General features: G+C 36.5%; 1 non-coding gene across 1 annotated transcript; it reads right to left on the bottom strand.

Annotated features, from left to right (window-relative positions):
* Nucleotides 1-7,569: 7,569 nt before the first annotated feature.
* LOC112415049 (small nucleolar RNA SNORA70) lies at nt 7,570-7,710 on the bottom strand. Its single transcript, XR_003006267.1, has one exon. It is a non-coding gene; the product is annotated as a small nucleolar RNA SNORA70 (small nucleolar RNA).
* Between the last annotated feature and the right edge of the window lie 2,267 nt (nt 7,711-9,977).

The following is a 9,977-nucleotide window of genomic DNA, read 5'->3' as shown; positions in this document are numbered from 1 at the left end:
TAGAGGGCCCCCTTACCCCTAAGCCACAGAAATGAGCAGAAATCCCAAGGGTGCCACTGCATTTTTCTACAATAGATAATGTGGAGATTTTAATCTATCTTTATCTAGATATTAAGAAATAGGTCAACACCAGTTGATATCCGGCTTACATCTACTTAAAAAACTATCATAAAATTTTATAAGGATGTTAGTGAATCAGAACTTTAGAAGAGAATTTGAAAGCTGAAACTTCAGTGTTCAACATGAAGGGGAAAGGAATGTTTGAAGTGTAGCACTAAGCAGCTCTTCCTTTTAGTAGATGGGAATAAAGCTGTCCTTGGTCAATAATTATCTTTTTTGTCTGTCTCTCAGGAGGGTCTTTCACAGAAGTGGGGCTTTGCTACAGGGACTCTGGAAGTGGAGGGGTTCTACATTATTTCTTCTCATAGCACTGAGGGCACATTTGAAAACTTTGAATATCCTACACAATTTCTTTGCTTTCGAAGCTGTGGAAAACCCCAAGTATCTAGAGAGGACAAACTTGTGTAAGGCTGAGCAGGGAGATGACTGAGTCATTACCACGCTCTTTGATTTGAATACTGACTAGCCAGGAGCAGCGTGTGTTCAAACCCTACTTTCAGTCCTGTGTGGAGATTTCTGACTTCTGATAATATGATTCACCCAGGCTGGGTTCCTGGCTCCCTTTCTGTAACCAACATTAAAACATTGCAAAAGCCAGAGGGAAGTCAGTGGGCCTGATAAACTAATAAAAACAGACAAACAAACTCTAAGGAACACTGAGGCAAAGATCACATCTGGGTTACAGAGTGTGGGAAATGGCAGCATGTTTGGAAGAGCGTTGGACCAGACCGCTACTGCCCTGTATGGTAGCCACTAGCCTCAGGTGGCTATGGGGCATTTACAATGCAGCCAGTCTGAATTGAGATGAGCTGCAAGTGTAAAATACCTCATTCCCCCACCCTCCACCAGATTTTGAAGACTTAGTATAAAAAAGGGAAGGTAAAACATGTCACTAATTCATTTTTATGTTGCTTACGTGTTGCGATGATAATGTTTTAGATATGCTGGACTAAATAAAATATATGTATTAGTTTTTTAGGGCTGCTGTAACAAAGTACAATACTATAGACTGGGTAGCTTAAACAACAGAAATTTATTTTCTCACAGATCTGGAGGCTAGAAATCCAGGGCCTAGGTGTCAGCAGAGTTGGTTTCTTCTGAGGCCTTCCTTGTTGGCTTTTAGATGGCTGTCTTCTTCCTGTAACTTCATATTGTCATCCCTCTGTGTGTTTCTGTGTCCTAATCGCCTCTTTTCCTCTCACTGTTGTGGCCTCTCCCGCCGCTGAGCACAGGCTCCGGACGCGCAGGCCCGGCGGCCATGGCTCATGGGCCCAGCCGCTCCGCGGCATGCGGGATCCTCCCGGACCGGGGCACGAACCTGCGTCCCCTGCATCGGCAGGCGGACTCTCAACCACTGCGCCACCAGGGAAGCCCTCACCTCCTTTTATAAGGACACCAGTCTCACTGAAGTAGCGCCCATTCCAGTGACCTCCTTTTAACTGAATTAAGACCTCTTTAAAGGCCCTAACTCCAAATACAGCCACTTTCTGAAGTACTGGAGGTTAGCATTTCAACATATGAATTGGGGGGTGCGTGCTAATTCAGCCTATAACATTATTAAAATTAAATTCACCTGTTTCTTTTTATTTTTAAAAAATGTGGCTACTAGAAAATCTAAAATTCCACATGTGGCTGCATTAGATTTCTATTGGACAGGGTTGCACTAGACTATAACTCCAAAAGGGCAGACTGCTTTATATGTTGTTCACTACTGAGTTTCCTGGTACCTTGGACAGAGCCTGCCATGACTACAAGCTCAATCACCATGGTTGAATGTAAAATAAATAGGCACACTACAGGCAGTAGACAGGGTGGGAGAGGATTTTAGGTGTGAATCTCTAGGTAAGATTCCTTGCCCTGGTTTTTACTTGAGTGGCTCGTGGTTGGCTGCATTGCTACCATGAAGTGGGAAAGCGGTAGCCGTCCTGACAGCTGTCTAACAGCATGGAGGTGAGTCTGGTTGGGGCAGTGGGAGTTTACAGTAGGTGCAGGCAGACCTACTGGTCTTCAAGCCTTCTCTCCTCCTCAGCACCCTTCTCCACTTTGAGAGCTGTGTGCTAGCATGAAGGTCTTGAAGGTTAGTGTTTAGAGGGTTACAGACTATAATATCAGAATTTCCGAGGAGGCCACAACCTAGAGTCTTCTTTCACAAAAGTGATTTAAATTTATTTATTTATTTTATTTTTGGCTGCGTTGGGTCTTCGTTGCTGCGTGCAGGCTTTCTCTGGTTGCGGTGAGCAGACTTCTCATTGCAGTGGCTTCTCTTGTTGCAGAGCGTGGGCTCTAGGGCGTGAGGGCTTCGGTAATTGCAGCATGCGGGCTCAGTAGTTGTGACTTGTGGTCTCTCGAGTGCAGGCTCAGTAGTCGTGGCGCACGGGCTTAGTTGCTCTGCAGCATGTGGGATCTTCCCAGACCAGGTCTCGAACCCGTGTGTCCTGCATTCAGGAGGATTCTTAACCACTGTGCCACCAGGGAAAAAGTGATTTGCCACCCTCACAAAAGTGATTTAAAAAACTGTTTCAAAAAATGTTTTGAAAAATTAGATGAGCTAGGTTTCTTGAAAAATATGAAATTACAAAATTGGTGTCAAAAGGAAGAGAACATTTGAATTTGAAGTAGTAATCAAAGACCCTCACCCCTACCCTCATCCCCCAAAGCTCTAGACAAAGATGGCCTTATGGGAGAGTTCTACCAAATTTTCAAGGAAAGAAAATCAGTGTTTTATATACATTTTAGAAATAAAGAGGAAAACCTCCCAACTCATTTTTTAGGCTAGTATGACCTTAAGCCAAATAAAGACAGCACAAGGAAACATAATTATAGGTCTGCTTAAGAAAGGCATGTGGAAATCCCAAATAATCTATGAAACTAAGTCTATTGGTGTATGACAAATATCAGATCAAGTAAAAGGATGGTTTAACTTCAGAAATCCCAATTCACTGTCTTAATTGACTAAACAAGAACTCTTTCATGGTTATCTTGATGAATGCAGTACAAGCTTTTGATAAATTTCAACATCTATTAATGATTCAAAAACAACTCTGCATCCTCTGCTCTTGCCGTGTCAGCTGAGTTAAATGCTTCCCACAAGTCAGTTGTGTTTGTTTCCAAAGCTCTTTGTACCAGTTGTACTTGATATTGTAATTATGTAATTTAGTTAAATATTATATAAACCAAAGCGTGAAAAGAGAATTGTTTCTCTGAAAGCTCAACTGAATGTTTTGGAAAGACTTGTTAAAGGAAAGCCACTAATAAATATTGTGATCAGATCATTGTAATTTCTATCATATTAAAAGCAAACGCTTTGGTCCTACATCAAAAGATTGATGAATGAAAATGGATTTATATGTTAAAACAAAAATTTTAATGAGTGCATCACTTTATATAATTCTCTCTCCCTACTGTTATTTTATTCATTTACTAATTGCTCTCGATTATGTCAGATACAAGGGCTCTCATTGTATTATTTTGATAACACTGTCTGAATTCCCAGTATCACCCTGTCCATTCTTTTCAGCCTCTCACTTGATTATGAAGAGGACTTGTAAGTGAATTAATTAATACGATTTCATCCTACCTAGCCTGCTGTGTCACAGCAGGAGTAGGAAAGGAAATGTATTTGACTGCCTATGTTAGGACTCCTCTCTCTCTCTCTGAAAATAATTAAATCTACAAAAGTCAGAGATGTAAGGATCGTAAACATTCCCATTTATTTTTTGTCACCTCTGAAACTTTTCTCATCTTTCTGTCAACTTTGTATTCCTGAGTCTGAAGAAATACAGTATCCAAAACCTCTTTCTCTTCCCCCTTTGCCAATAGATCTCAGCCACTAGAACTATTTTTTGTTGTTGTGGAAATGTACTGGCATACAATTCTATAACTTCTTGCTTAAAATTGTGCAAATTGAAATAGCATTCCAGAGCCCAGCTTTCTGGAAAAATAACAGTGTTTCAACTTTTTTCTTATGGTAGGAGGGAATTTTGGAGAAAAGCATTATAGAAAGGTGTTAAATATGATTCAGTTGTGGACATATATGCTGGTCTCCTGACCATCACTTTCTTTTTTGATACATGTGAAAATCGTCTATTTTTCCCTTCACAGTATGTACAGAGAAAACCAAAAGTGAAGAGTAAAATAGGAGATGGTCAAGGTGCAGTTTCTTTCTTTTTTTAAAAAATGGCTTTCTTGATATATAATTCACATATCATACAATTCAGCCATTCAAAGTGTACATTTCAGTGGCTTTTGGTACTTACAATAATTTCTTCTTCCAGTTTTATTGAGGCTGTAATTGGCATATAGCACTATACAAGTTTAAGGTGTACAGCATAATGATTTGACTTACATACATCATTAAATGATTACCATAATAAATTTAGTGAGCATTCATGATCTCATATAGATACAAAATAAAAGAAAAACAAAACTTTTTTCCTTGTGATGAGAATGCCTAGGATTTATTCTCTTAACAACATTCATGTATAACATACAGCAGTGTTAATTATGTTAATCATGCTGTAGGTTGCATCCCTAGTATTTATTAGCCTTATAACTGGAAGTTTGTACCTTTTGACCACCTTCATCCAGTTCTCCTTCCCGCCACCTGTCACCTCTGGTAACCACAAATCTGATGTCTTTTTTTCTGAGTTTGTTTCTTTTTTGAAGTATAATTGACCTACAACACTGTGTTAGTTCCTGGTGTACAATATAGTGATTTGATATTTCTATTCATTAAAAATTGATCACACAATAAGTCTAGTTACCATCTGTCACCACACAAATATATTATATTATTATTGACTATTATTGACTATATTCCCTGTGCTGTACATTTCATCCCCATGACTCATTTATTTTGTACCTGGAAGTTTGTACCTCTTAATCTCCCTCACCTTTTCACTCCCGCCTCCCCTCTCCCCTCCCCTCTGGCAACAACCTCTTTGTTCTCTGTATCTATGGCTCTATTTCTGTTTTGTTATATTTGTTCATTTTTGTTTTTTAGATTCCATATATGAGTGAACTCATATGGTAGTTATCTTTCTTTGTCAGACTTGTTTCACTCAGCATAATACCCTCTAGGTCCATCTATGTTGTCACAAATGGCAAGATTTCATTTTTTATGGCTGAGTAATATTCCATTGTGCATATATACCACATCTTCTGTATCCACTAGGTTACTTCCATATCTTGGCTATTGTGTACATAGGGATGCATATATATTTTCAAATTAGTGTTTTTGTTTTCTTTGGAAAAATATCCAGTAGTGGAATATGGTAGTTCTACCTTTTAATTTCATGAGGAACTTCCAAACTGTTTTCTCTAGTGGCTACACCATTTACATTCCTAGTGAACAAGGCCTCCCTGTTTTCCACATCCTCACCAACATTTGTTATTTGTTGACTTTTGGGTAATAGCCATTCTGACAGGTGTAAGATGATATCTCATTGTGGTTTTGATTTGCATTTCTCTAATAATTAGTGGTGTTGAGCACCTTTTCATGTGCTGGTTGGCTATCTGTATGTCTTCTTTGGAAAAGTGTCTATTCAGGTCCTCTGCCAATTTTGTATTGATTTTTTTGTATTTTTGATGTTAAATTGTGTGAGTTCTTCGTATATTTTGTATATTAACCCCATATCAGATGTATTGTTTGCCAATATCTTCTTCAATTCAGTAGGTCTCCTTTTCATTTTGTTGATAGTTTCCTTCACTATGCGAAAGCTTTTTAGTTTGATTTAGTCCCATTTGCTTATTTTTGCTTTTGTTTTCCTTGCTTGAGGAGACAGAAGCAAAAAAAAAAAAAACAAAAAAAGTACATTGCTAAGACCAGTGTTAAAGAGTGTACTGCTTATGTGTTATTCTAGGAGTTTTATGGTTTTAGGTCTTACATGTAAGTCTTTAATCCATTTTGAGTTAATTTTTATAGATGATGTGAGAGTAGTCCCATTTGATTCTTTTGCATGTAGCTGTCCAGTTTTCCCAACACCATTTATATATGAGCCTGTCTTTTCCCCGTTGTATATCCTTGCCTCCTTTGTCATAGATTAATTGACCATGTAAGTGTGTGTTCATTTCTGGGCTCTCTATTATGTTCCCATGATATATATGCTTGTTTTGTGCCAGTACCATACTGTTTTGATTACTGTAGCTTTGGAGTATAGTTTGAAATCAGGGAGTGTGTTTCTTCCATTTTTGTTCTTCTTTTTCAAGACTGTTTTGGCTATTTTGGATCTTTTGTATTTCCATACAAATTATAGAGTTATTTGTTTTAGTTCTGAAAAAATGCCATTGGTATTTTGATGTGGAATTCATTGAATCTGTAGATTGCCTTGGGTAGTACGGTCATTTTAACAATATTCCTTCTTCCAATCCATGACCATGATATATCTTTCCATTTGTTTGTTTTTCCTTCAATTTCTTTCATCAGTGTCTTATAGTTTTCCAAGTACAGGTATTTTACCCCCTTGGTTAGACTTATTCCTAGGTATTTTACTCTTTTTGATGCAGTTGTAAATAGTATTGTTTTTTAAATTTCTCTTCCTGGTAGTTTGTGGCCAGTGTGCAAAAAAAAAAGAAGATTTCTATATATTAATTTTCTATCCTGCAACTTTACTAAGTTAATTTATTAGTTCTAATAGGTTTTTGAAGTTGTCTTTAGGATTTTCTATATAGAGTATCATGTCATCTGGAAACATTGACAGTTTTATTTCTTCCTTTCCAATTTGATTTATTTGATCTCTTTTTCTTGTCTGATTGCTGTGGCTGGGACTTTCAATACTATGTTAAATAAAAATGACAAGAACGAACATCCTTGTCTTCTTCCTGATCTTAGAGGAAATGCTTTCAGCTTTTCACTGTTGAGTATGATGGCTGTATGTTGTCATATATGACCTTTTTTATGTTGAGGTATGTTCCCTCTATACCCACTTTCTGGAGAGTTTTTATCATAAATGGATGTGGGATTTTGTCAAAAGCTTTTTTTCTGCATCAATTGAGATGATTTTATATATATATATATATATATTTTTTTTTTTTTTACAGGAAAGTAGGATTTATTGGTGGGCACGAGTAAGGAGGGGACAGTGCCAAGGTACTCATGAATGCAGGTCCCACCATTTGCCGAGGGGCTCATGATTAGAGATGTATTTGACCCCACAGCCATCTGGGCTGATCTACTTTTCTGCCACCATGTTTTCGAATACATCCACATTAAATTTAGTAAATGTCCACTTCTTAGAGATGTGGATCTTTTGGTGGCAAGGGAACTTGAACTTGGTCATGAATAGGGCCTCAATCATATGCTCTTTGTTCTGTAGCTTGATGTGGATGAACATGATGACTTGGCCAGTAGGGACCTTGGCCACTTTTCATGGGGCTTTTCAAAGGCACTCTGCATACCTGTCTGGAGCCTAGATTGGGGAAAGCATGTCAGACTAAATGTCCACTGGAAAGGGCTATCTCCAAGGTCCCTTAGGGCCACCCATGCAAGCAACAGGCTGCATACATTACTGAGGAGGCTGCTGTTTGCAGCCATTGCATACTGGGTCCCTAGGTTATATGATATTTATTCTTCAGTTTGTTAATGTGATATATCACATTGACTGATTTGCAGGTTTTGAACCATCCTTGCATTCCTGAGATAAATCCCACTTGGTCCTGGTGTATGATCCTTTTAATGTACAGTTGAATTCAGTTTGCTAATATTTTGTTGAGGATTTTTACAACTGTATTCATCAGGGATATTGGTCTGTAATTTTCTTTCTTTTTTTTTTTTTTTAATATTGTTGTTGTCTGGTTTTGGTATCAGGGTGATGCTGACCTTGTAGAATCAGTTTGAAAGCATTCCTTCCTCTTTAGTTTTTTTGAAATAGTTTGAGAAGGATAGGCATTAACTCTTCTTTAAATGTTGTGTAGAATTCCCCTGTGTAGCTGTCTGGTCCCGGACTTTTGTTTGATGGGAGTTTTTAAAATTAATGACCAATTTCAATCCCAGTAATTGGTCTGTTCATATTGTTTATTTCTTCTTGACTCTGTCTTGTGAGATTGTATGTTTCTAGGAATTTATCCATTTCTTCTAGATTGTCAGATTCCTTGGCATATAATTGTTCATTGTATTCTCTTATGATCCTTTGTATTTCTGTGATATTGATTGTAATTTGTCCTCTTTCATTTCTGATTTTATTTATGTGGGCTCTCTTTTTTCTTGGTACATTTGGCTAAAGGTTTGTCAGTTTTGTCTATCTTTTCATGGAACTAACTCATTGCCATTGATCTTTTCTATTTTTTATTTTTAGTCTCTATTTCATTTATTTCTACTCAGATTTTTATCATTCCTTTCATTCTACTAACTTTGGACGTTGCTTGTTCTTCTTTATCTAGTTCCTTTAAATGCACATTTAGATTATTTATTTTAGGTTTTTCTTGTTTCATGAGGTCAGTATGTATTGCTATGAACTTCCTTCTTAAAACTGCTTTTGCTGCATTTCATAGATTTTGGGGAGTTGTTTTTCCATTTTCACAGCAGTTTTTGATTTTCTCTTTGATTTTTTCATTGACCCACTGATTGTTTAATAGCATGTTTTTGGTATCCACGTGTTTGTGTTTTTTTTCTTGTAGCTGATTTCTAGTTTTGTACTGTTGTGGTTGGAAAAGATGCTTGATATGATTTCAGTCTTCTTAAATTTATTGAGACTTGTTTTGTGGCCTAATATATGATCTACCATGGAGAATGTTCCATGTGCACTTGAAAAGAATGTGCATTCTTTTGCCATTGGATGTAATGTTCTGTATATGTATTAAGTTTATCTCGTGTAATGTGTTGTTTAAGGCCAGAGTTTCCTTACTGGTTTTCTATCTTAATGAATATATCCATTGATATAAGTGAGGTATTATAACCCTTACTATTATTGTATTGCTATCTATTTCTCCTTCTGTTTCTGTTAATATTTGCTTTATATTAATCGGTGCTCCTATGTTGGGTGCATAAATGTTTACAAATGTTGTATTATCTTGTTTGATTGACCTCTTTATCATTATGTAATGCCCTTCTTCGTTTTTTGTTGTAGTCTTTGTCTCAAAGTCTACTTTGTCAGATATGAATATTGATACCCCATCTTTCTTTTCATTTCTATTTACATGGAATATCTTTTTCCATATCTTTTACTTTCAGTCTCTGTGTGTCAGTTCTGCAGTGAGTCTCTTGCAGGCAACATATATAGGTCATTTTTTTTTAATCCATTTAGCCATCCTATGTGTTTTGATTAGAGCATTTAGTACATTTACATTTAAAGTGATGATTGATAGATATATACTTATTGCCATTTTATTAATTGTTTTCTGGTTGTTTTTGTAGTTTTTCTCTGTTCCTTTTGTCCACTTTTAGTGTCTTTTCTTGTGGCTTGATAATTATTTTTAGCGTTATCTTTGGGTTTCTTTTTATTTTCTGTGTATCCATTATAGGTTTTTAATTTGCAGTAACCATGAAGTTCATAGCTATTGATATATATAGTAGTTTATATTATTCTGATATTTGCTTATATTCAAACACATTCTAAAATCAGTTTTACTTTGTACCCCCCCAAACATTTTATGTTTTTGATGTCATATTTTACATATTTTTTGCATACATCTTTCTTCTTTGTGTATTCCCTAACTACTTATTGTAGTTATATAGTTGATTTTATGACTTTTATCTTTTAACCTTCATGCTAGCCTTTTAAGAAGCTAATCCTCTGCCTTTATTATATATTTGCCTTTACCAGTGAAATTTTTTGTTTCATGTATTTTCTTATTTCTAGTTATGGGATTTTCTTTTCTGCTTAAAGAAGACCTTTAACATTTCTTGTAAGGCTGGTTTAATG

The sequence above is a fragment of the Neophocaena asiaeorientalis genome, unplaced genomic scaffold (assembly GCF_003031525.2).
Source record: "Neophocaena asiaeorientalis asiaeorientalis breed wild unplaced genomic scaffold, Neophocaena_asiaeorientalis_V1.1 scaffold71, whole genome shotgun sequence".
In the NCBI taxonomy this organism is placed as follows: domain Eukaryota; kingdom Metazoa; phylum Chordata; class Mammalia; order Artiodactyla; family Phocoenidae; genus Neophocaena; species Neophocaena asiaeorientalis.
The sequence above is the reverse complement of the archived record's forward strand: the minus strand, read 5'-3'. Positions and strand labels throughout refer to the sequence as shown.